The sequence below is a fragment of the Mobula birostris genome, chromosome 6, assembly GCF_030028105.1.
Source record: "Mobula birostris isolate sMobBir1 chromosome 6, sMobBir1.hap1, whole genome shotgun sequence".
Classification (NCBI taxonomy): domain Eukaryota; kingdom Metazoa; phylum Chordata; class Chondrichthyes; order Myliobatiformes; family Myliobatidae; genus Mobula; species Mobula birostris.
Genome location: NC_092375.1, coordinates 124,674,490 through 124,702,288, shown reverse-complemented (window position 1 = coordinate 124,702,288; position 27,799 = coordinate 124,674,490). Strand labels below are relative to the sequence as shown.

Sequence of the window (27,799 nt, the reverse complement as noted above, 5' to 3'; positions counted from 1 at the left end):
GTATCGTCAAATGGGGGAACCAGCCTAACCTCCTGGGTCGCCCGGAACCCTCCACCTTGGTTCGGCACGAGCCCCTGCTCAGCCCTTATCTTTAACTTCTCCAGCTCGAATTCCCTTTCCCTCTGCCTCTCTCTCTCTTCTCGCTCCCATTGCCTCTCTTTCTCTTCTCTCTCCAACTGTCTCTCCCTCTCTCTCTCTCTTGCCTTTCTAACTCTTTCTCTTTCTCCCGCCTTTCTAACTCTCTCTCCTTCTCCCGCCTTTCTAACTGCTTCTCTTCGTGTTCTAACTGTCGTACCCGGACCTCATGCTCGAGTCTCAGTTTTTCAAGCTGTACATGTACCGTGTCTCCGGCAGGTTTTTCAATAGACACCACCCCCAGCTCGCCTTGGGGAAACACACCTTTAGATGCATAGTGCTCTACGATAGCTCTGTGTATCCCCTCTCTCCTCATTGTCGACTTCCCCTTAGCAAGATTCAACAGTTTGGCCACAGCTACCAATTCTGATTTCCTGGCATCCTCTAATGCCTCCAAGGTCGGCGCCTTTATAAATTCCTCAGCCTCCATTTCTGCTGTTTGTCTTTTCTTTCTTTCGGGAATTTTGACCCAATCAATTTACTCCGTCCCAAATTTAGCGTTCAAAATCGCGGACGAGAACCCCACTTATGTTACGTACCCCGTAACTGGGTTGCCAAACCAGCAGAAATGGATCACTCAGTTGGAGTCTGGATCACTAGAACTAAGAAAGTTTTATTAAAGAAACAAGCAACGCAGTACTCTAATAGTGGATGCATTAGTGATAATTTTTCAAAACTCGTTAGATTCTGGACTAGTTCCTGAGGATTGGAGGGTGGCTAATGTAACTCCACTTTTTAAAAAAGGAGGGAGAGAGAAACCGGGGAATTATAGACCGGTTAGCCTAATGTCGGTGGTGGGGAAACTGCTGGAGTCAGTTATCAAAGATGTGATAACAGCACATTTGGAAAGCGGTGAAATCATCGGACAAAGTCAGCATGGATTTGTGAAAGGAAAATCATGTCTGATGAATCTCATAGAATTTTTTGAGGATGTAACTAGTAGAGTGGATAGGGGAGAACTAGTGGATGTGGTATATTTGGATTTTCAGAAGGCTTTTGACAAGGTCCCACACAGGAAATTAGTGTGCAAACTTAAAGCACACGGTATTGGGGGTAAGGTATTGGTGTGGGTGGAGAGTTGGTTAGCAGACAGGAAGCAAAGAGTGGGAATAAACGGGACCTTTTCAGAATGGCAGGCGGTGACTAGTGGGGTACCGCAAGGCTCAGTGCTGGGACCCCAGTTGTTTACAATATATATTAATGACTTGGATGAGGGAATTAAATGCAGCATCTCCAAGTTTGCGGATGACACGAAGCTGGGTGGCAGTGTTAGCTGTGAGGAGGATGCTAAGAGGATGCAGGGTGACTTGGATAGGTTGGGTGAGTGGGCAAATTCATGGCAGATGCAATTTAATGTGGATAAATGTGAAGTTATCCACTTTGGTGGCAAAAATAGGAAAACAGATTATTATCTGAATGGTGACCGATTAGGAAAAGGGGAGGCGCAACGAGACCTGGGTGTCATTATACACCAGTCATTGAAAGTGGGCATGCAGGTACAGCAGGCAGTGAAAAAGGCGAATGGTATGCTGGCATTTATAGCGAGAGGATTTGAGTACAGGAGCAGGGAGGTACTACTGCAGTTGTACAAGGCCTTGGTGAGACCACACCTGGAGTATTGTGTGCAGTTTTGGTCCCCTAATCTGAGGAAAGACATCCTTGCCATAGAGGGAGTACAAAGAAGGTTCACCAAATTGATTCCTGGGATGGCAGGACTTTCATATGAAGAAAGACTGGATGAACTGGGCTTGTACTCGTTGGAATTTAGAAGATTGAGGGGGGATCTGATTGAAACGTATAAGATCCTAAAGGGATTGGACAGGCTAGATGTAGGAAGATTGTTCCCGATGTTGGGGAAGTCCAGAACGAGGGGTCACAGTTTGAGGATAGAGGGGAAGCCTTTTAGGACCGAGATTAGGAAAAAGTTCTTCACACAGAGAGTGGTGAATCTGTGGAATTCTCTGCCACAGGAAACAGTTGAGGCCAGTTCATTGGCTATATTTAAGAGGGAGTTAGATATGGCCCTTGTGGCTACGGGGGTCAGGGGGTATGGAGGGAAGGCTGGGGCGGTGTTCTGAGTTGGATGATCAGCCATGATCATAATAAATGGCGGTGCAGGCTCGAAGGGCCGAATGGCCTACTCCTGCACCTATTTTCTATGTTTCTATGTTTCTATGTTTCTAATCAAAAGGATAATGAATGCAACAATTCAGCAATGATAAACATACATGTACACAGAATTCAGGATCAAACAAGCTCTATCGTTGTCTAGGGGCCAGTTTCAAAGTGACACAAAGTTCAGTTCGCAGTAATCGTTGCCATGGCGATGGACAGTGGGGGGGGGGAGGGAGGAGAGAGAGCAAAACGAATGAATATTCAAAACAGCTTCCACACACAGACCTTCGCAGTCAGCTTTCGGGCGAGCCCTTTGTGATGTCACCTGAGGTCACCGACCGTGACCCCTCCGTTTTCAGATACGACCGTTTCTCTGCGCTGAACCTGGCACCCAGGCAAGGGTGGACACACACCAGGTTCCCGCCGATCGTGCCTTTCCACCCTGTGCGTCTAAGGCTTGATCCCGCGATCAGCCGTCCAAAAGCTTCCCACTGACTTGTGAGAGGCGCACCGCTTCCAGGGTCTCGTTACCTCGGGTGTCGTGTGTCCTGCCTTAGCGAACCTGTCCCTTTTTATCCCCCTGCTGGGGTATCGCCTGTCCATCACTTCAAACAGTTCAGGGTTCAAAGGGGGAGCCGCTCTTGACAGCTCTCCTTCCCCTTCATTACACATCTCCAAATGCTGCTCCGTTGTTTTCCTTATCTCTCTCTCTCTCTCCTGAAGACAGGTGGCAGACCAACTGCTGATCACACAGGACAGCTAACATCTTATCTATGTGTATTCTTGTCACAATACCTTTGAATAGATTAAAAATTGTGCAAAAACTGAAATAATATATTGAAAAAGTGAGGTAGTGTCCAAGGGTTCAATGTCCATTTAGGAATCAGATGGCAGAGGGGAAGAAGCTGTTCCTGAATCGCTGGGTGTGTGCCTTCAGGCTTCTGTACCTCCTACCTCATGGTAACTGTGAGAAAAGGGTATGCCCCGGGTGCTGGAGGTCTTTAATAATGGACGCAGTCTTTCTGAGACACCGCTCCCTGAAGATGTCCTGGGTACTTTGTAGGCTAGTACCCAGGATGGAGCTGACTAGATTTACAACCCTCTGCAGCTTCTTTCAGTCCTGTGCAGTAGTGCCACCCCTCCCCCATACCAGACGGTGATGCAGCCTGTCAGAATGGTCTCCGTGGTGCATCTATAGAGGTTCTATCATCAGTTCTGATTCCCATTGTTCCCTTTTGCAACCTCTTCATATTGCTATCATTTGCCACCCCTTCCCCCCCCCCCCCCCGACTACCACCACTCCCACTAATTCTCCTCCCTACCACCTAGAGTGGGAGATAATTTATCGTCTCTGCCAGGAACTATACAGTGGTACAGCTAGCGGAGTTGATGCCTCACAGCTCCAGGGCTCTGAGTTTGACCCTGACCTTGGGTACTGCCTGTTGGGTCTGCACGTTCTCCATGTGACCGCATAGCTTTCCTCCAGATGCTCCGGTTTCCTCGCACTTCCCAAAGATGTTGGTTAATGCTGCATGCAAAGTTGCTCCCCTGTCCCCACGTGGGATTCTCTGACCACTTATCTGCTATGCTAATTCCTGTATACCCACCACTGATAAAATGTATCAAACCAGTTGAAAATGAGATAAAGACCTGGCTAGAAGGAGCAACTTCAGCATTGGAGGATCGTTCTGAAAACACAAATGAGAACATGTTCAGGGAGGCAGCTACCTTTGACAATTACATTAACATCAATGAATATGAGCCATCTGGGGCTCGCCACATAAAGAAGTGCATGGTGGACGTCACCGTGAGTGCAAATCAGAAGCCATGGCTGACAGCAGAGGTCCAGGCACAGCTGGGGGATCAGGATGCTGTCTTCAGATCGGGGGATAGGACTGATCTCAGGCCAGCAACAGCTGCACTTTCCTGCACCATCAGGAATGCAAAGCAGGATTATTCACAGAGAATATATAGCCAGAGACTTGAGGTGCACGTGGCAGATTAGTCAGACCATAACGGACAACAGGTTCACCCTGCGCATCAACGACAGTGACACTCCTCTTCCTGATAGGCTGAATAAGCCGGGAAGATGTGGAATTGATATGGGTACAGCTGCGTAACACTAAGGGGCAGAAAACGCTGATGGGAGTTGTGTACAGGCCACCTAACAGTAGTAGTGAGGTCGGAAATGGTATTAAACAGGAAATTAGAAATGTGTGCAATAAAGGAACAGCAGTTATAATGGGTGACTTCAATCTACATGTAGATTGGGTGAACCAAATTGGTAAAGGTGCTGAGGAAGAGGATTTCTTGGAATGTATGCGGGCTGGTTTTTTTGAACCAACATGTTGAGGAACCAACTAGAGAGCAGGCTATTCTGGACTGGGTTTTGAGCAATGAGGAAGGGTTAATTAGCAATCTTGTCGTGAGAGACCACTTGGGTATGAGTGACCATAATATGGTGGAATTCTTCATTAAGATGGAGAGTGACATAGTTAATTCAGAAACAAAGGTTCTGAACTTAAAGAAGGGTAACTTTGAAGGTATGAGACGTGAATTAGCTAAGATAGACTGGCAAATGACACTTAAAGGATTGACGGTGGATATGCAATGGCAAGCATTTAAAGATTGCATGGATGAACTACAACAATTGTTCATCCCAGTTTGGCAAAAGAATAAATCAAGGAAGGTAGTGCACCCGTGGCTGACAAGGGAAATTAAGGATAGTATCAATTCCAAAGAAGAAGCATACAAATTAACCAGAAAAAATGGCTCACCTGAGGACTGGGAGAAATTCAGAGTTCAGCAGAGGAGTACAAAGGGCTTAATTAGGAAGGGAAAAAAAGATTATGAGAGAAAACTGGCAGGGAACATAAAAATTGACTGTAAAAGCTTTTATAGATATGTAAAAAGGAAAAGACTGGTAAAGACAAATGTAGGTCTCCTACAGACAGAAACAGGTGAATTGATTATGCGGAGCAAGGACATGGCAGATCAATTGAATAATTACTTTGGTTCTGTCTTCACTAAGGAGGACATAAATAATCTTCCAGAAATAGTAGGGGACAGAGGGTCCAGTGAGATGGAGGAACTGAGCGAAATATATGTTAGTAGGGAAGTGGTGTTAGGTAAATTGAAGAGATTGAAGGCAGATAAATTCCCAGGGCCAGATGGTCTGCATCCCAGAGTGCTTAAGGAAGTAGCCCAAGAAATAGTGGATGCATTAGTGATAATTTTTCAAAACTCTTTAGATTCTGGACTAGTACCTGAGGATTGGAGGGTGGCTAATGTAACCCCACTTTTTGAAAAAGGAGGGAGAGAGAAACCGGGGAATTATAGACCGGTTAGCCTAACGTCGGTGGTGGGGAAACTGCTGGAGTCAGTTATCAAAGATGTGATAACAGCACATTTGGAAAGCGGTGAAATCATCGGACAAAGTCAGCATGGATTTGTGAAAGGAAAATCATGTCTGATGAATCTCATAGAATTTTTTGAAGATGTAACTAGTAGAGTGGATAGGGGAGAACCAGTGGATGTGGTATATTTGGATTTTCAGAAGGCTTTTGACAAGGTCCCACACAGGAGATTAGTGTGCAAACTTAAAGCACACGGTATTGGGGGTAAGGTATTGATGTGGATAGAGAATTGGTTAGCAGACAGGAAGCAAAGAGTGGGAATAAACGGGACCTTTTCAGAATGGCAGGCAGTGACTAGTGGGGTACCGCAAGGCTCAGTGCTGGGACCTCAGTTGTTTACAATATATATTAATGACTTGGATGAGGGAATTAAATGCAGCATCTCCAAGTCTGCGGATGACACGAAGCTGGGTGGCAGTGTTAGCTGTGAGGAGGATGCTAAGAGGATGCAGAGTGACTTGGATATGTTGGGTGAGTGGGCAAATTCATGGCAGATGCAATTTAATGTGGATAAATGTGAAGTTATCCACTTTGGTGGCAAAAATAGGAAAACAGATTATTATCTGAATGGTGGCCGATTAGGAAAAGGGGAGGTGCAACGAGACCTGGGTGTCATTATACACCAGTCATTGAAAGTGGGCATGCAGGTACAGCAGGCGGTGAAAAAGGCGAATGGTATGCTGGCACTTATAGCGAGAGGATTCGAGTACAGGAGCAGGGAGGTACTACTGCAGTTGTACAAGGCCTTGGTGAGACCACACCTGGAGTATTGTGTGCAGTTTTGGACCCCTAATCTGAGGAAGGACATCCTTGCCATAAAGGGAGTACAAAGAAGGTTCACCAGATTGATTCCTGGGATGGCAGGACTTTCATATGAAGAAAGACTGGATGAACTGGGCTTGTACTCGTTGGAATTTAGAAGATTGAGGGGGGATCTGATTGAAACGTATAAAATCCTAAAGGGATTGGACAGGCTAGATGCAGGAAGATCGTTCCCGATGTTGGGGAAGTCCAGAACGAGGGGTCACAGTTTGAGGATAAAGGGGAATCCTTTTAGGACCGAGATTAGGAAAAACTCCTTCACACAGAGAGTGGTGAATCTGTGGAATTCTCTGCCACAGGAAACAGTTGAGGCCAGTTCATTGGCTATATTTAAGAGGGAGTTAGATATGGCCCTTGTGGCTACAGGGATCAGGGGGTATGGAGGGAAGGCTGGGGCAGGGTTCTGAGTTGGATGATCAGCCATGATCATAATAAACGGCGGTGCAGGCTCAAAGGGCCGAGTGGCCTACTCCTGCACCTATTTTCTATGTTTCTATGAATGTCTTTTGTGCTCGGTTCGATGCACAGGGCGATATGCCAGTGAAGATGGACCCCTTCTTCCCCCCACCCCCACAACCCCTCCCCCGAGGAGCACGCACTTTGTCTGGCTGCAAACGATGTGAGGAAAACCCTAGGCAGTGTTTACTCACGTAAAGCTTTGGGGCCTGATAACGTACCTGGCCCAGTGCTGAGGGACTGTGCAGCCCAGGTAACTGAGGTTCTAGTAGACATCCTCAGTATCTGTCTAGAACAGTCCACAGTCGCCTCAGGCTTCTAGGCAGCCACCACCATCCCAGTTCCCAACAGGGCAACAGTAACCTGCCTCAACAACTACCATACAGAGGCACTGACCTCAACAATAATGAAGTGCTCTGAGTGGCTAGTTACGTTTCACATTATAGTCCATCGTCCTGCTATAATGGAGCCTTTCCAGTTTGCTAATCACTCAAATCAGTCCACGGATGATAGCATATCATCTGCACTCCACTCCGTCCTGTCCCGGCTGGAATATGTTTCCTCATATGCCAGGATGATGTTCATTGACTTCAGCTCAGCACTTAATACGCTAGTGGGTAAACTGTCCTCGCTGGGCTTCAACACCTCTCTCTGGAACTGGATCTTGGACTTCTTGACAGAAAGGCCACAGACAGTCCACTTTGGCAGAAAGGTCTTTAGCTCCATCACGCTGAGCACTGGTGCTCCCCAAGGTTGCGTGCTCAGCCCACTGCTGTTCATGCTGCTGGCATATGACTGCACTGCCAGATCCAATTCAAACCAATTCATCATGTTCGCTGATGCCACAACAGTGACAAGAATGACAAGATATCATTGAGAGAGAAGGTTGAGCGACCGGTAGGCTGGTGAGAGCATAATAACTTGAATCTCAACACAGACAACACCAAAGAGGTCATTGTACAGGCTGACCACCCCTCACTGCACATACATGGCTCCTCCGAGGAACAAGTTAGGAGTGCTAAGTAGCTGGGAGTGCATGAAATGGATGATCTCACCTGGTCCCTCAGCACCACAAAAAAAATACAGCAGCATCCCAGCTTCCTGAAGACGTTGAGGCAAGTGAGGCTTCCTTCCTCCCCTCACCACCCCCATTCTAACAAATGCTTACAGGAGCACCCTCAGGAGTGTCCTGTCAATCTGCATCGCCGTCTGGTACAGGAACTGCAAGGCACCTGACTGTAAGGACAGCTGAGAGGATCATTGGGGTCTCTCTTCTACCCCTTAGAGATATTTATCAGAAGCGCTGCATGTGCAGGGTTCTTAGCGTTGTCAGTGATCCCACCCGTCCATCCAACCATCTCTCTGACCCCCTACTATCGGGCAGAAGATACCATAGCATTACGACAAGATGGGAAAAAGCTTCTTCTCCCTCAGACTGTAAAACTACTGAGCTCCCTGCCACCACCTAGGTCTCATCATTCATGAAGTATCATACTGTTTATCTGAAACTTGTATTGTATACACACCTTATTATTTGTTAACTCATTTGTGATAATACCTGCATCACCTTTTGTGCTATGTGTTGTGCGCCTTGGTCCAGAGAAATGTTGTTTCGTTTGGCAGTATATATGTGCATGGTTGAATGACAATAAACTGAACTTTGAAGATGTACAGGTTGGTAGGTCGACCGGCCACTGCAAATCACTCCAACATTTGGCAAAGTGGTAGATTCCAGGTGCACCTGATAGTCATAGTCATAGTCATACTTTATTGATCCCGGGGGAAATTGGTTTTCATTACAGTTGCACCATAAATAATAAATAGTAATAGAACCATAAATAGTTAAATAGTAACATGTAAATTATGCCAGTAAATTATGAAATAAATCCAGGACCAGCCTATCGGCTCAGGGTGTCTGACCCTCCAAGGGAGGAGTTGTAAAGTTTGATGGCCACAGGCAGGAATGACTTCCTGTGACGCTCAGTGCTGCATCTCGGAGGAATGAGTCTCTGGCTGAATGTACTCCTGTGCCCAACCCAGTACATTATGTAGTGGATGGGAGACATTGACCAAGATGGCATGCAACTTAGACAGCATCCTCTTTTCAGACACCACCGTCAGAGAGTCCAGTTCCATCCCCACAACATCACTGGCCTTACAAATGAGTTTGTTGATTCTGTTGGTGTCTGCTACCCTCAGCCTGCTGCCTCAGCACACAACAGCAAACATGATAGAGGTACAGGGAGAGTGAAATGAGATTAGTGTGAGTGGGCTCCTTATGGCCAGACCAGGCACAGTGGGTGAGACAACCTGCTTCTGTGATATATGGCTCTATGTAACAGCGAGCACATAGTCACAAGACGAAAACTCCACACGGACAACACCTGAAGTCAGGATCGAACCCCTGTCCTTGGAATTGTGAGGCAGCCGCTCTGCTAGATGTGCCACTCTAACGCCCTACAGTATGCAACTACAAAAACAGTTTACACTTTATTTCCACACTTGGGCTGATGGTCCACATTTACCATGCATTATTAATCACAGAAGCCAGTGGTGGTCACCAACGCCACAAAAATGGCAAGGGTAAAATTACAGTTACAAAAGTAATAGCCAATAGTGAAAGGAAAATAACAGTTAATGTATTGATCTTAAAAGCAATCATTAAATCATTTATTTGGGGTAGATTAAAAACTTGCTCTGAAATGAAAGATTTGCAATCATATATCGGTTTTCATTGATTCTACAGTTTTCTGAAATGGAGCAACTTCACGTTAGTTAATATGAACATTGTTTTGCATATAGAAATGAATCCATGACTCTCATCGGCTCACCTGCTTCCAGGTGTCACAGATTTTAAATCTGTTTCCAGGTGCCAATGATAGTAGCTGTTTATTTTTTAGTCTGTTGCTTGGAAAGTGGAGTTGAGGTTACATTTAATCGTGATCTTACTGGAACAACGGACAGGCTTGAGGGGCTGAGATCTCCTTCAGTGCCTGTTATTTGGATGTTAGATGAAGAACAAGTATTGGTAGGCAGTATATTTTGAGTCATAGCATGCAAACCAGTCGTCGGCCCATCTTGTCCATGCCAACCAAGATGCCTGTCTAAACTTAACCCTTTTGCTTGGGTTTGGCAATACCCTGCTAACCTTTCCTATCTGTGGATCTGTTGGAATGTCTTTAAAATGTTGTAATCGTACCCACCTATACCACTTTCTCTGGTAGTTCATTCTGTACATACACAACATTCTGTGTGAAAATCTTTCCCTTCAGGACTCTTAAAGCCCTTGAGGTGCTACAGTAGCAAAGCAGCTAGCGTGACACTATTATAGCTCAGGGTGTCGGAGGTCAGAGTTCGATTCCAGAGCTTGTACATGCTCCCTGTGACCAGGGATTCCTCTAGATGCTTCAGTTTCCACCCATAGTCCAAAGACATACCCCTTAGTAGGTTAATTGGTCATTGCAAATTGTTCTGTGATTAGGCTAACATTAAGTAGATGGATAGCTGGGCTTGAGGGCATGTTGCATGCTATATCTCTAAATAAAGCTTTCCCCTCTCATTTTGAACTGCTGCCTTTAGTTTTATCCTAGGAAAAAGTTTATCTCTATTGACCCTTTCTGTGCCCGTCATGATTTATCCACCTCATATAAGCTGTCCCTCAGCCTCTTTCACTCCAAAAAAAAACACTCCATCTATCTAATCTTCCCTTAAAGCTCAAGCCCTCCAGTCCAGGCAACATACCTGTGTATCATTTCTTTCCCCTCTTCAGCTTCGTCTCATCTTGCTTATAGGTCTCCTTTGACATGATATTGGAATGTTAGCCTTGAATTTGTGGTTGACCTAGAAGCCTGTCATGAACCCCAAGTTTACTGCATCCAAAATAGAAAGTACCAATCGAATTATGCTTCTATTCTTAATAATCATCAACACTGATTTTGAGTAAATTTTGCTTTGGAAAGAAGAAAATAAAACTTTTCACTGTGGCTCTGACCCACCAATATTTAACTACTTTTCCCTCCTGGAAGTTGTTCATTTACAAATGTGAGCATTTGCACACAGATACTATCAATCTGTGTGCAACCTCACAGCTGTACCAGAGTGTCCAGGTTTGGACAAGTTTCAAGAATAATATAAAAATGCTTGATTCGCTTAAGAGAAAATCTCTCCTAAATAAGATCACTGTAAAAGCAATATGAAAAAATACAGATCCGTAAGTAAACAATAAATCAGAGGGCAAGTTTTGAAGTTCCCTTATAGTTAATGGATTGTATAAAGTTTCATTTCATTACTCATTCAATCAGTTTCTTTCCTCATTTCAGCTTTAACATTTCGGTTAACATTCCATTAAAATCTACTGTTGATTTAAATAGCGGAGTTCATGAAGGTCAAAAATCCAAATTATACACCAACTAAAATAATAAAGTCAAAAATTTCCTACAGCTTCTCTCAAAAATACATCCAGTTCTTTGAGTGAGAACAAGTATTTTATGAAGCAGTCATGAGGCACATCAAGATAGAGAATGATTAAGACACACAAGTGCATGTTTTGTTGAAGGGATAGGTTTTAGACAAAGCCTGAAAGGAGGACAACTGAATCGGTGCCAGGTGATCATGGGAATTTCTGAACTAAAGGTCTCAGTATCTGGAGGTGTGGCTGCAAATTGTAAGGCAGGAAGGAAATTGAGAATGTTGAGATTACAGTGATCAGGACAGGAGGAACAGAGAGCTCCCAAGAAGTTGCAGATTGAAAGAAGTGATAACGATAAGGTAATGGATGTTACTGGCAATGCCAGCATTAATTGTCTGCACCTGATTGCCCCTTGGCTGTTGAGGTAGTTATAAGACAATCGTATTGGTGAGATTAGAGTCACATATAGACCAGACTAGGTAGGGATGGCAAATTTAATTTTCTGAATTCAATGCAACGATCCTGTAATTTCATGATTAGGGTACTATGAATTGCAGGGCACTAGAGAGCGTAATGGAACAGAGGAATCCAAGACTACAGGCGCATAGTTTGTTGGAAGTGGCACCTCAGGTAGACAGGATGGTGAAAAAGGTGTATAGCATGGTGATCTTTGTCATTGAGGCATCGAAAATAGGAGCTGCGACATTATATTGCAGTTATACAAGTTGCTGGTGAAACTGCACTTTGAGTACTGTGTACAGTTTTGGTCACCATGTTATGGGAAAGGCATTGTTAAACTGGAAAGATTGCAGAAGAAGATTTGTGAGGATGTTGTGAGGACTAGAGGGCCCGAGTTATAGAGAAGATTCGCCAGGCTAGGTCCTTATTCCTTGGAACATTGGAGAATGATGGAAACCTCATAGAAGTGTCTAAAATGACAAGGGACATAGATAAGGCGGACAGCTAGACTTTTCCCCAGGGTAGGGTAATCTAAAACTAGGGGACATAGATTTAGCGAGAGAGGGGAAAGGTTTGAAAGGGACCTGAGGAGCAACACTTTCATGCAGAAATTAGTGAGCATATGGAATGGGCTGCCAGAGGAAGTGGTTGAGGAAGATATAATACTTAAGAAGCACTGAGATAGGTACATGGAGGGGAAGGGATAAAGGGACAGGGAATTGAAACAAGCTGTGGAGGCACCATGGCGGGCATGGATGTGCCAAAGGGCCTGTGTCCATGCTGTATGACTCCATAACTCTATTATCATGACTGAAGTTAGAACATCTTTGCTGCCAGAAGGTGTGTATGCATGTTCACAGGATCTATGAAGGTATTTGGGTGGATAGTTAATGTGTTCAATACTGACATGCACTGTTGTAAATGGCGATATTTGGTTCCTTCAGAAACTACCGTCCATCCTCTGGTGATTCTGTGTTACAGACCCAATCTCGGTCTTCCTTTCAGTCTCCCTGTGGGTTTGATCAATACTGAGCTGAGGGTTGTCCTCGGAATGCTGGGTGTGGATGTGGAGAAGGGTTGGCTTTTACTGAATTTCATGGAAATTTAGTGACTCCAGCACTCAGTCCCACCCTTAAACCTTGGGGGCTTTTGTAGCCAGTAGGAGGAGAGATAATAGATTAACAAATGCTGCCCTTCTCTCACTGAACTATAGCAGGTGCTACAAAGTCCCAGTTCCTTCATTTCCAATCTGCTCCAGAATCAGATTTTACATCATAACAATAGGCAAAAAAAATAACTTCAAGACAGACGGGAGGTAGTGGGATTATCTACATAACATACACAACAGTACTTAACTAATATGCTGAAACATTTCCCATGTTTCTGAAGTCAAGGCAAAAGTATAGAGGAATGACAGGCAGTTCCATCCAGTCTTTCCTCAGAATTTGAACACAATGGAATACACTCAGAGCTAAACGGTGGATTGAGAACCTAAATCTAGTTCCATAGTCCTGAAAATATTTGCATTCTAGGAGTGCCCAAGGAGTCATGATGCTTTTTCAAAGGTGCACTATGGAATATCAAAGTCAAAGTACATTTATTCTCGATGTACATATATGTCACCATATACAACCCTGAGATTCAAGAAACAAAATAGAATCAATGACGAACTGCACACGGCAAAGACAGACAAGCAAACAACGCGCAAAAGATAACAAATTTTGCAAATACAAAAAAGAGAATACAAGTATATGTTTGAGAGTCCTTGAAAGTGAGTCCAGAAGTTGTGGAATCAATTCAGTGATGGGGGGGTGAAGTTATCCACTCTGGTTCAAGAGCTTGATAGTTGAGGGTCAATAACTGTTCTGAACCCGATGGTGGTGTGGGACCCGAGGCTTCTGTACCTCCTTTCTGATAGCAGCAGTGAGAAGAGAGCATGGCCTGGATGGTGTGGGTCTCTGATGATGGATGCTTTTCTGCGACAGCATTGCTTATAGATGTGCTTGATAGTGGAGTGGAGCTTTACTACTGATGGACTGTGCTGTATCCACTACTTTTTGGAGGTTTTTCAATTCAAGAGCATTAGTATTTCCATACCAGACCATGATGCAACCAGTTAGTATACTCTCCACTGTGCACCTATTGTCATAAAGTGGCGGACCCAAATGCAAGACACAGACACTGAAGTACTAGGAACAGGACAGGACTAGAGTTAGGGACGTGACTGGATGCCAACTAGGAGCTGGGACAAGAACACAGACTTGGGCTAGGACATTGGCTAGTCAAGCGGGACCAGGACAAGGAATTGGGAAGAAGGAGCCAGGGCTTGGACTCCGAGCTGGAGACTGGACAAGGACCCAGAACCTGGGTCTTGACTCGGGCTCAGACCCCGGAACTAGGCGAGGACATGACATGGCTACAGGACTGGACATGGCATAGGTTTTTCATGCCTTGGGTTCGGACTCTGAGCCAGAGACTGGACAATGACCCAGAACCTGGGTCTTGTCTCGGACTCGGACTTCGAAACTAGGCGAAGACATGACGTAGTCTTGGGAGAAAGGACTAATCGGGGCTACAGGACAGAACGAGAGACTCCTGGGCAAGATGAGGGAACTCCAGGACAGGACGAGGCACATGGACAGGATGAGGGAACTCCAGGACAGGACGAGGGAACTCCAGGACAGGACGAGGCACATGGACAGGATGAGGGAACTCCAGGACAGGACGAGGCACATGGACAGGACGAAGGAACTCCAGGACAGGACGAGGCACATGGACAGGATGAGGGAACTCCAGGACAGGACGAGGCACAGGGACAGGACGAGGCACACGGACAGGACGATGCAGGGCGACGGCACTCCAGGGCAGGACAAGGCACACGGACAGGACAAGGGCACTCCAGGACAGAACGAGGCACATGGACAGGACGAGGCACACGGACAGGATGAGGGAACTCCAGGACAGGACGAGGGAACTCCAGGACAGGACGAGGCACACGGACAAGATGAGGCAGGGTGAGGGAGCTCCAGGACAGGACGAGGGACACGGACAGGACGAGGTAGGACGAGGGAACTTCAGGACAGGACGAGGAACACGGACAAGATGAGGCAGGATGAGGGAACTCCAGGACAGGACGAGGGACACGGACAGGACGTGGCAGGACGAGGGGACTCCAGGACAGGACGAGGCACATGGACAGGACGAGGGAACTCCAGGATGGGATGGGGGGACTCCAGGACAGGAGGAGGCACATGGACAGGACGAGGGAACTCCAGGACAGGACGAGGCACATGGACAGGACGAGGCACAGGGACAGGACGAGAGGACTCCAGGACAGGAGGAGGCACATGGACAGGACGAGGGGACTCCAGGACAGGACGAGGCAGGACGACGGCACTCCAGGACAGGACGAGGCACACGGACAGGACGAGGCAGGACGACGGCACTCCAGGACAGAACGAGGCACATGGACAGGACGAGGCACACGGACAGGATGAGGGAACTTCAGGACAGGATGAGGGAACTCCAGGACAGGACGAGGGACACGGACAGGACAAGGCAGGACGAGGGGACTCCAGGATAGGACGAGGGGACTCCAGGTCAGGACGAGGCACACGGACAGGACGAGGGGTCTCCAGGACAGGACGAGGCACACGGACAGGACGAGGGGACTCCAGGACAGGACGAGGGGTCTCCAGGACAGGACGAGGCACACAGACAGGACGAGCGGACTCCAGGACAGGACGAGGGAATTCCAGTGCAGGACAAGGGAACTCCAGGACAGGATGAGGCACATAGACAGGATGAGGGAACTCCAGGACAGGACAAGGGGACTCCAGGACAGGATGAGGCACATGGACAGGACAAGGGAACTCCAGGACAGGACGAGGGAACTCCAGGACAGGACGAGGCACACGGACAGGACGAGGCAGGATGTGGGCACTCCAGGACAGCACGAGGCACACTGTCAGGACAAGGGGACTCCAGGACAGGACTAGCACGGGCAGGACGAGGGGATTCCAGGACAGGACGAGGGGACTCCAGGACAGGACGGGGCACATGGACAGGACGAGGCACATGGACAGGACGAGGCACATGGACAGGACGAGGCACACAGACAGGATGAGGGAACTCCAGGACAGGACAAGGGAACTCCAGGACAGAACGGGGCACATGGACAGGACGAGGCACATGGACAGGATGAGAGAACTCCAGGACAGGACGAGGGAATTCCAGTACAGGACAGGACGAGGTATGTGAACAGGACAAGACACATGGACAGGACGAGGGGACTCCAGGACAGGACGAGGCACGTCAACAGGACGAGGGGACTCCAGGACAGGACGAGGCACATGGACAGGACAGGACGAGGGGACTCTAGGGCAGACGAGGCACGTGGACAGGACAGGATGAGGCACATGGACAGAACAGGACGAGGCACGTGGACAGGACAGGTCAGGATGAGGGAACTCCTGGTCAGGACAGGATGAGAGAACTCCTGGACAGGACAGGACAGGACGAGGGAACTCCTGGACAGGACAGGACAGGACAGGACAAGGAAGCTCCTGGACAGGATGAGGGACATGAATCCTTGACTTGGTACTTAGGAACAGCCAAGCCTTGAACTTGGGACAACAGGAACCTCGGAACCTTGGATTTGGGACGACAGGAACACAGAACACAGAGCCTTGGTCTTGGGGTGGACAGGAACACAGAGCCTTGGTCTACAGCACGGGAATACAGAGCCTTGGACTTGAGAGACAGGAACACAGAGCCGGGACCCCTCCTTGGGAACACGACTTGGAGCTGGGGCTCAACACAGAATGCTGAACACGATGAGACGGTTCCCAACACTAGGTAGCGGCAAACGGCCAGACCTACCTAGCGAAGGTGTGGACACAGAGACAGTTCCAACCCAACGATAGACAGTTCCTCATCTTGACACAGCAAGGCTCCAGTCTCACTCCTCTGGTTAAACTTGACAAGGTTGTGGGCACGGCTCCAGACACAGGTTGCGAGCAAGGCTCCAGACTCAGGTTGCAGGGCAAGGCTCGAGACACAGGTTGCAGGGCAAGGCTCGAGACACAGGTTGCAGGGCAAGGCTCCAGACACAGGTTGTGGTCAAGGCTCCAGAAGGAAGGGAAAGGGAAGGGAACAGTCCAGCCTCAGGGCAACGGCAAAGATGGCCTGGCTTACCCAACAGACGCAAGGACCAGGAAGGGACAGATCCAACTGCAGGGTAACGGTAAAGACAGCCTGATTTACCCACAGAGGCAAGGACAGGATGTTGATGAGACAAACCAGTCCTCACACTCGAACCCAGGGCCACTTATATTCCCAGCCCCAAGACGAGCATCAGGTACCTATGATTAAGCCCAACTGAAGCAAGGGACAGCCGAAAGCGACAGCCTGGAGTCCGGAGTCCACTGACTGGACCGTGAACCAGAACGTGAACTTTACGGACCGGACCATGACACCTGTAGAGTTTGTCAAAATTTTAGACAACATGTTGCATCTCCTCAAACTTCTAAGAAAGCAGAGGCACTGCCTTTGTAATGGCACTGTATGTATTGGACCCAGGACAGGTCCTCTGAAATGATAATAGTGAGGAATTTAAAATTTTTTAAAGACCCTTATGAAACTCATTTGGGTAAATTAGCTTGGGAAATACTGAAATCATTTCCCAAAATTGAACAGTACCTTATGGATATAGTCTCATACCAGGTGATGTGTTGGTTTTCTCCAAATTCTCTACTTTCTTCCCACACCCCATGGATGTACAGGTCAATTCTCTAGTTAGCTGCTGTAAATTGTACCTTGTGTGTTAGCAAGTGGCAGAATTTGTGGGGAGTTGATGGGAAAGTGGAGAAAATAGAATGGGACTAGTGTCAGATTAGTGCAAATGGGTGCTGATGCTGACTAGCTAACAGACCTGTTGCCAGCCATATGGTGGAATCTGGATTATTCTTATGCAGTGGAATGACTGCATTTCCTTGATGTAGTATGGAAAGGTGGAAAATAAACTCCCCATCTGAAGGGAGGAATAGTTCTCCATGGTGTATGTTCTGCAAGCATCATTATGCTGCAGTATGTAGTCAGTGAGGCACTCTCAGATTAATGAGCCACATTTATAGTGGGAGACTTTTTGCATGTGGCTTTCCAGGTCATTAGGTAGGAACACCCTGTTCCTGGTGAATAAATAATACATTATCCATTCGGAGCACTGGGCTATTTTGTGCATCCTAAATGGAATCTGTATCTCCGTAGGGACACTGAGAGCTTTAACTTTCTCTACATGTTTTGTTTCAGTGTGCCAGATAGTGTACGTGTTAAATTTATGCACCAGGTCAAATGCTCTATTCAAACAGAGGGACAATTATTCCACCTGAACCAATATGCTCAGGGAAGCTCCATTCACTTATACATAGAGAAACCTTAATTGAATTCAATTTTCAGAATTCCCACATGCATTCATCTCATTAACTTCAACTAGAGAAAAAAAATCAAGTGGTCTCTCCCAATATCCAACCAGTCAATTATGAACATTTTTTCTCAGGAAAGTTTGAGTGAATTTGATGGGTCAAGATCATATCCAGTGTCCACATAAAATATTTTCATTAGCTAACCTAAAAATTTTTCTTAGTTCTATCACCAGCTTCCGTTCTTGAGTAATCACATTGAGTAATACATGCGAGTAATCACATTGAGTAATACATGCAAGTAATCACATTCAACGCACACAAAATGCTGGAGGACCTCAGAAGGTCAGGCAGCATTTACGGAAAAGAGTGAAGAGTCAGTATTTCGGACCGAGGCCCTTCATCAGGACTGGTGAAGGGTTTCGGCCCAAAACGTTGACTGTTGCAAATTCTTACAGTTTTGGGAAGAGCAGTTGCTATGCCAAGCTGGGATGCATTTGGTTAGGATACTTTCCATGGTGGGTCTATAAAAATTGGTGAGGATCACTGGGGCCATTGAGTCTACATGACTGGGCAAATTACTGATAACATTAACATCGCAGAAAGGATGGATTTACCATGGTGGGAATGCAGCAAAGATTCACCAGATCGATTTCAGGGAAGGAGGGTATTTTTTTAAAAGGGAAGATGAATAGGTCAGAACTGGATTCCCTACAGTTTAGGAAAATAAGAAGAGACTGCCATTGGATCTTACGTAGAAAAGACAGTCGGAGTCTTTTTCCCTAGGCGGTGGAGCTTAGAACTAGAGAGCACAGGTATAAAGTGAGGGAGGAGAAATTTAAAGGAGATCTGAGGAGTAATTTTGTCACACAGAGGGTGGTGGTTATCTGGAAAGGGCTGCCAGAGGAATTACTGGAGCCACACATAATTACAATGTTTATAAGGTGCTTGGAGAGATCCCTAGACAGGAAAGGCAGAGAGATACAGACCAAATGCGGGTAAATGATATTAGTGTATATAGGCATGAACAAGTTATGTTGAGGGGTCTATTTCTGTGCTGTACAATTCTATGATTCTATGAAACCCATTGGCCAGAGGTAGGGCTGACACAGTGGTGAAGTTTGTAGAAAAGTTATCTCAGCTCCAGCAGCCTGGGTTCACTCCTGACCTCCAGTGTTCTCTGCGTGGAGTTTGCATGTGTTCCCTCTGACCAGATGCTTTGGTTTTCCTCCCCCATCTCAAAGATGTGTGCCTGTTCAACAAACCAGCTACTTTGTTGGCCACGGTCTTAATGAATAGCAGATCAGGTTCAATTGGCCAAATGGCCCACTCCTATATTTTATCCTTATGTTCTTATAGCAGAGTCCCAGCACTAATTCCTGTAGTAGTCTGTTATTTTGACTTGCCAGCTGTACATTGCTTGTGTACATTAACCAGTCCTTATCCATATGAGTGTATTAATCCAATCCAACTCATCTGAACTTGTATAAATCATTGATGTGGCATCTTACTAAATGCTTTTGAAAATATAATTGTTTCTCCGAGTTTCATCCTGCACCCTTAAACGTAATTACCTTTTCAAACATTGTTGCTTTACATTAATGCCTGCAAACTCTCATTTCCCCCTATAAATGTTCTATTGCACATTCTCTATAATAGGTTTTTCAACTACTGGCGACAGACAAATGGTCTTACAAGCCCCTCTTTCTACCCTACCCCCCGAATTTTCTTTCCTCTTCCATAAATGGGGACAATTCTAAATTCTCAGGATTTCAGGAAGATTATACTGTACCTAATAGATCGTTAGCAGCTTGTTAGACAACTGTTTCAAAAGTCTCAATCAGGTTCCAAGCAACATGCCAGATTTTAAATCCCATTTGATCTCTTCTGTAATTTTTTTTCGCTGTTAAATTTTAATAACTTGATGTTCCTTATTCTAATGGAATTCTTGAATCTTCCCCACCCCCAGTTTTCAAGAGTTTTTGAAGTCCTCTATTGTAAAATCAGATACTATTTTACCCTACCCACTATGACTTTGCCTGCCTTTGCCTGTGATTGAATCACATTTACATTCTCAGCATAAATGATAGGCTCAATTGCTTGTCAAAAGACAACATCTTAGCTCCTGCAGAATCAGGAAATACAACCCTCATCTTTTATGCTTGTGGGTTATTTCAGGAAGGCACCTGTAACATGTAACACAAGACTCCTGGTTCCACATGGCATCTGGCCTTGATGATCCTTGGTGCATGTCTAGTGTCAAAGAAATCACTCAGCAGCAGTTCTCGGCATTGAGCCTCAAAATACAGAAGGCAGTTAAATGGATTCCATCTACCACTGGAGGCTTGTTGTGCAAATCAACAGTACTCATCAAACATACAGTTTCTTCACATTGACCAGTCTGAAACAAGAAGAAGGACAAGTTCAGAAAGAAAAGTAGGAATTAGCCCAGAACTGCCTTGCACACCCGTTCAAAAAGATCTTGGCTGATCCTGTATCCCATGGCTTCCACTCTGCCCCAGGACTTCTATCAAGTTCAGTAATTTATCAAATTCAGTCAAATAATTACAGCAACTGAGGTAGATAACTTACAATCAAACCTCAGAGTGCGCAGGTCTGTGGGCTCTCTAAAACCTGACATTTGATCTTTCTTTGAATTCACAAACCCTCTCCCAGTCTGACCTTCTCCCCCAAAGTAGCTATGATCTCAACACCCAACTCTGTTTCGCCCTGATTGCTCATAAATGCTGATCATAACCTTCTACCCCATGATAATCTGACAATGTCCTTGAAGTCTTGACAGCTCTAGACCATACCCGTCCTCCAGTTGATCTATCTCTGTTCTTACCTATAGTATCTCTATTGCTTTACACTATGTTAACCATGCAAATTGATGAAGGGCTATGTTAATGTTAACTCCTTTTCTCTCTCCATAGGTGCTGCCTAACCTGTTGAATAATTCCAGCCTTTTGTTTTGCTAAAACTATTGAAGGATTTGAGCCTTGTGCACAATGATACTTTGAGGCAGTAGGACAGTGAAGATAATACTTGTCAGTGAGCCAGAGGAAGTACATTTAAAATACTTTGTCAGGTAATAGAATATTTCAGGCTGAAGGTCAAGTACTAAATGTTAATCACAAGAGGACATGTATTTAAGGTGAAGGGGGAAATTTTAAAGGAGATTTTAAAGGAGAAGTTTTTTTTCTCTCTCTCACAGACACACACACACACACGCACAACAAAGTGATAGGTGTCTGGAACATGCTGCCGGCGGTAGTGGTGGAAATTGTTTTTAAGAGGCCGTTAGATTGACACATATACTGTAAAAGGAAGGATAGGTCATGTACAGGTGAAAAGGATTAGTTTAAATTGGCAAAGTGTTCAGCACAGACATCAGGCACCAAATGGTCTGTTTCTGTGTAGTACTTTTCTATGTTCTATGTTGAATGTAAAAAGTACTCACTTTTTGATCCCCAAATAGTGTTCAACAGTATCTGTGACCATTTATGCAAAATAACTATCACTACCTAAAGATAATGTAATTCCCAATATCAAACTAAAATAACTATTTGCAATATTTTCATCTTTAACACAAAATAATCTGCAGATGCTGGGGTCAAAGCAACACTCAGAACACGCTGGAGGAACTCAGCAGGTCGGGCAGCATCCGTGGAAACGATGAGTCGACGTTTCGGGCCGGAACCCCTCGTCAGGACTGTAGGGAGAAGGGGCAGAGGCCCTATAAAGAAGGCGAGGGGAGGGTGGGAAGGAGAAGGCTGGTCAGTTCCAGGTGAAAAATCAGTAAGGGAAAAGATGAAGGGGTGGGGGAAGGGAAGCAGGGAGGTGATAGACAGGGAAGGTGAAGAAAGAATAGGGGAAAAGACAATGGGTAGTAGAAGGAGGCGGACCATGAGGGAGGTGGTAGGCAGCTGGGGCAGGGGGCAGAGTGACATAGGGATAGGGGAAGAGAGGGGGAGGGAATTACCGGAAGTTGGAGATTTCTATGTTCATACCAAGGGGCTGGAGACTACCTAGACGGTATATGAGGTGTTGCTCCTCCAATCTGAGTTTAGCCTCATCATGGCAGTAGAGGAGGCCATATATGGACATTTCTGAATGGGAGTGAGAAGCAGAGTAGAAGTGGGTGGCTACTGGGAGATCCTGTCTGTTTTGGCGGACGGAGTGGAGGTGCTCGTTGAAGCGGTCTCCCAATCTGCGTCAGGTTTCACCGATGTAGAGGAGGCCACACCGGGAGCACCGGATGCAATAGATGACCCCAACAGACTCACAAGTGAAGTGTTGCCTCACTTGGAAGTACTGTTTGGGGCCCTGAATGGTGGCAAGAGAGGAGGTGTAGGGACAGGTGTAGCACTTGCGCTTACAGAGATAAGTGCCAGGTGGGAGATCCGTGGGGAGGGACGTGTGGTCCAGGGAGTCACGGAGGGACCGATTCCTGTGGAAGGTGGAGAGGGGTGGAGAGGGAAAGATGTGCTTAGCTGCAGAGGATAATGTGTTGGATCCGGAGGTTAGTGGGGTGGTAGGTGAGTACAAGGGGAACTCTGTCTCTGTTGTGGTGGCGGGAGGATGGGGTGAGAGCCGAAGTGCGGGAAATGGAGGAGATGCGGGTGAGGCCATCATTGATGAAAACAGAAGGGAAACCACGATCCTTAAAGAAAGAGGACATTTGGGATGTCCTGGAACGGAAAGCCTCATCCTCGGAGCAGATGCGGCAGAGACGGAGGAACTGGGAATAGGGAATGGCATTTTGCATGTGGCGGGGTGAGAAGAGGTATAGTTGAGGTACTTATGAGAGTCAGTGGGCTTGTAGAAGATGTCAGTGGACAGTCTGTCTCCAGAGATGGAGACCGAGACATCGAGAAAGGAGAGAGAAGTATCCGAGATAGACAAAGTGAATTTGAGGGCTGGGTGGAAGTTAGAAGTAAAGTCGGTGAAATTGACGAGCTCAGCGTGGGTGCAGGAAGCAGCACCAATGTAGTCGTCAATGTACCAAAGGAAAAGTTGGGGAGCAGTACCAGAATAGGCTTGGAGCACAGACTGTTCCACATAATCAGTGAAGAGGCAGGGATAGCTAGGGCCCATGCGAGTTCCCATAGCTACACCCTTGGTCTGAAGAAAGTGGGAAGAGCCAAAAGAGAAGTTATTGAGTGTGAGAACCAGTTCCGCCAACCGGAGGAGGGTAGTGGTGGTCGGGAAATGGTGAGGTCTATTATCCAGAAAGTAGCGGAGGGCTTTGAGGCCTTCTTCATGGGAAATGGAGGTGTATAGGGATTGGGCATCCATAGTGAAAATGAAGCGGTTGGGACCGGGGAACTGGAAGTTATTGAAGAGGTGGAGGGCATGGGATGTATCCCGGATGTAGGTGGGGAGAGACTGAACTATGAGTGACAAAATAGAGTCCAGGTAGGCAGGTACAAGTTCGGTGGGACAGGAGCAGGCAGAAACTATGGGTCTACTGGGACAGTCAGGCTTGCGGATCGTGGGGAGGAGGTAAAACCGAGCGGTATGGGGTGTGAGAATTATGGGTTTAAGGTTGGAGGAGCAACACCTCATATACCGTCTAGGTAGTCTCCAGCCCCTTGGTATGAACATAGAAATCTCCAGCTTCCGGTAATTCCCTCCCCCTCCCTTCCCCTATCCCTATGTCACTCTGCCCCCTCCCCCAGCTGCCTACCACCTCCCTCATGGTTCCGCCTCCTTCTACTACCCGTTGTATTTTCCCCTATTCTTTCTTCACCTTTCCTGCCTATCACCTCCCTGCCTCCCTTCCCCCACCCCTTTATCTTTCCCCTTACTGGTTTTTCACCTGGAACCTACCGGCCTTCTCCTTCCCACCCTCCCCCCACATTCTTTATAGGGCCTCTGCCTCTTCCCCCTACAGTCCTGACGAAGGGTTCCGGCCCGAAACATCGACTCATCGTTTCCACGGATGCTGCGCAACCTGCTGAGTTCCTCCAGTGTGTTGTGAGCATTTTCATCTTTAAAGAGCAGTCCATCATGCTTGTCCAGTAGGAGAAAGCTATTAGGTGTTTTCCTTTTTTGCCCTTCTGCACAAATGAAGCTGGTTGTGTCCAGGACACTGTCTCTATATTCAATCCTTCAGTCATAGAGTTATACTTATGGAAATAGGCCCTTTGGCCCAATTAGGTTCAAGCTGACCAAGGTGATTTCCTCAGCTATTCCCACTAGCGTGCATTTGGCCCATTTTCTTATAGCTAGAAAGCAAGTTAATTTGTGTAGACTTTTCCAACACAAGGCAGTTCAAAGTGCTTTACATGGAACAAGATATAAAAATCAAACATCAAATTTCAGACAATGCATAAAAGAATAAAATCACACCGAAAGTAGATATGATAAATAAAAGTTATGGTGCAGGAGATTCTAATTAAAAGCTACAATGAAAAGAAAAATGTAAAGCCTCTACTTAAAAGGGTTTAAATTGGGACAGACTTTAGATTCTTTGGAAGGTTACTCCAGATACAGTATGTGGAGCATAGTGACTAAAAGCTGCTTTACTGTGTTTAGTTGTGATCCTGGGGCAGTAAGCAGACTCACCTCAGATGACCTGAGAGCTCGGAAAGGTTCATAACGCAGCAAGAAATTGGAGATGAATTTTGACCCCAGACCATTCAGTGCTTTATAAACCAATAGTAATATTTTAAAATCAATCCTCTGACGGACAGGAAGCCAATGTGGCGACCTGAGAACTGGAGTGATGTGTTCTATTCTCTTGGTCTTAGTAAGGACTCTAGCAGCAGTGTTCTGAATGAGCTGTAGCTGTCTGAGGGATTTTATTTTTACAGAGACCTGTGAAAAGACTATTACAGTAGTCAAGCCTACTAAAAATAAGTGCATGGATGAGTTTTTCTAGATCTTGCATTAACCATCCATGTACCTGTTCAAATGCCTTTTAATCATTGTAATTGTATCTGCTTCAACCACTTCCTCTGGTGGCTCTTTCCTTATACCCACCACATTCTATTGTGAACAACTTGCCTCTGAGTTCCCCTTTAGATATTTCTCTTCTCACCTTAAACCATGTGCCCTTTAGTTTTAGACGGTCGTACTCTGGGGGAAAAGACTATGATCATCCATGCTATCAATGCTCCTAAATAATTTATCAACATCTATAAGGTCATCCCTCAGGCTCCTTTGGTCCAGTGAAAACAGTTCCAACCCAATCATCCTCTATCAGGGGCCAGGGAGATTGGTTCATTGTGCTGCTATGAAGGTTATAGAGGGAGTCTCCACCACTCTAGACATCTTGGAAACAGTGGGCTTTCAGTCAAGTAGCCCAGGCCTATTTTATGAGTTGCCCTCATCTCAAACCATTGGCCGAATTCTACTTGGCCTGGACTGATGAAGTTCCTGCGTGATCTGGGCTCGATTCACATTTCATGCATTTGAGAAATCCTTCAGTCCTACCAAAGGCAGCCCAAGTTGACACCAAGTAAGATAAAACTTGATCTGAAAATCTACGTTATCTTTCCCCCATTGTTGCTGATTTGTTATAATACAGCAATAGAGTTGCACAATTCCTCCAGTATGAATACCAGAAACGTAACAATCAAACCAAAATAGCAGGTCATTTTATTCAACTTAAAAACACAATCTTCTCTTTTTTTTACAACCACATTCTGGGCAGAGGTTTGCTTCCCACCTACCCTTTTTGCAGATTAAATTTGGGGTTGCTTTGTTCTACGTTTTAAAAAGCTGCCTGAAAGTTTCCAGCAGGCAAGGTGAATAAAATACACACTGCTCAAACTTCTCTGAGAATGTCCTGTGGCAGTGCAACCACACATATTCACCTTTCTGATTTTTCTCTTGGTCCATCAGGGTCATATTTTGAGAAGTGGGGGATGACGGGGAATGATTTAGATTTAGATTTGGAGATCGAGTGTGGTAACGGGTCCTTCTGGCCCAAGGGGCCTGCGCAGCCCAGTTTCACCCATGTGACCAAAAAACCTACAACCCGTACGCCTTTAGAATGTGGGAGGAAACCGGGGCACGCAGAGGAAATCCACACAGTCATGGGGAGAAAGTACAAACTCCGTACAGACAGCAGTGGAATTGAACCTGAGTTGCTGGCACTGTAATAGTGTTATGCTAACCTTCACACTACCGTGTAGAAATTTGCTATATTCTTTGGTGACGTACCAAACTGCAAAGTCAAAATCAAAGTAAATTTATTATCAAAGTACGTACATTGTGTCACCATGTACCCTTCTGAGGTTCATTTTCTTGAGGGGGTTTACAGTTGGTACAAAGGAGCAGAACCAATGAAAAACTACACAGAAGCAGACTAACAGCCATTGTTCATTAGAATACAGACTGTGTAATTACAAAAATAAATAAATATTATTGAGTACATTAGTAGTAGACTCCTTGAAAGTGAGTCCATTGGTTATGGAACAGTTCAGTGTCGAGGTGACTGACATTATCCATGCTGGTCCAGGAGCCTGATGCTCGAAGGGTAATAATTGTTCCAGAATCTGGTGGTGTGGGACCTAAGGCTCCTATACTTCCTCGGCAATGGCAGCAGCAAAAAGAGAGCATGGCCTGGACGGTGGGGGTCCTTGATCATGGATGCTACCTCCTTGAGGCAGTGCTCCTTGTAGATGTGCTCAGTGTTGCGGAGGGCTTTTCTTACTATCATGAACTGGGCTGTATTCACTACATTTTGTAGGCTTTTCCATTCTTGGGCATTGGTGATTCCACACCAAGCCATGATGCAACCAGTCAGGATACTGTTCACTGTGCATCTACAGAAGTTTATGAAAGTTTTAGATGACATGCTGAATTCTGTGCAAACTCCTAAGATAGTAGAGGTGCTGCTGTGCCTTCTTTGTGATGTACTCAGTGTGCTGGTCACAGGACAAATCCTCTGAAACGATGCCACCAAGGAATTTTAAGTTACTGACCCTCTCCACCTCCGATCCCCTGTTGAGGGCTGATCCACGGACCCTTGGTTTCCTCCTTCTGTAGTCAATAATCAGTTCTTCGGCTTTGCTGAGAATGAGTGGCACCATTCAACCAGATTTTCAGACTCCCTCTTATATGCCAGTTCATCACCATCTTTGGCCAGCAGCAGTGGTGTGTCATCAGCAAACTTGAATATGAAATTGGAGCTGTACTTAGCCTCACAGTCATAAGTACAAAGCAAGATGAGCAGAGGGGTTAAGCACATAGCCTTGCGCTGTACTTGATCTGCTGTTCATTGTGGTGCAGCTGTTGTTTCTAATCCAAACTGACTGGGGTCTGGAAGTGATGAAGTTGAGGATTCAGTTGCACAAAGAGATATCGAGATCTCGGTCTTGGAGCTTATTGATTAGTTTTGAGCGTATAACAGTGTTAAATTCTTCTGAAACTCCTAATGAAGTAAAGCCACTGGCTTGCCTTCTTCACAATTGCATCTGTTTGGCCCAGGAGTGATCCTCTGAGATGTTGACGACCAGGAACTTTAAGCTTCTTACCTTCCCACTGCTGATCTCTCAGTGAGGACTGTTGCGTGGTCCCAAGACTTTCCCTTCCTGAGGTCCCCCACCAATTCC

General features: G+C 46.1%; 1 long non-coding RNA gene across 2 annotated transcripts in view; it reads left to right on the top strand.

The window, feature by feature from the left end:
- Positions 1-11,625: 11,625 nt before the first annotated feature.
- Positions 11,626-27,799, top strand: part of LOC140199882 (uncharacterized) — a 33,167-nt gene continuing 16,993 nt past the window's right edge. The window contains exon 1 of one of the 2 annotated variants that reach the window (XR_011886514.1): positions 11,626-11,711. This is a non-coding gene — a long non-coding RNA (uncharacterized lncRNA). The remainder of the gene's footprint in view (positions 11,712-27,799) is intronic. The other variant, XR_011886515.1, reaches the window with a different exon arrangement.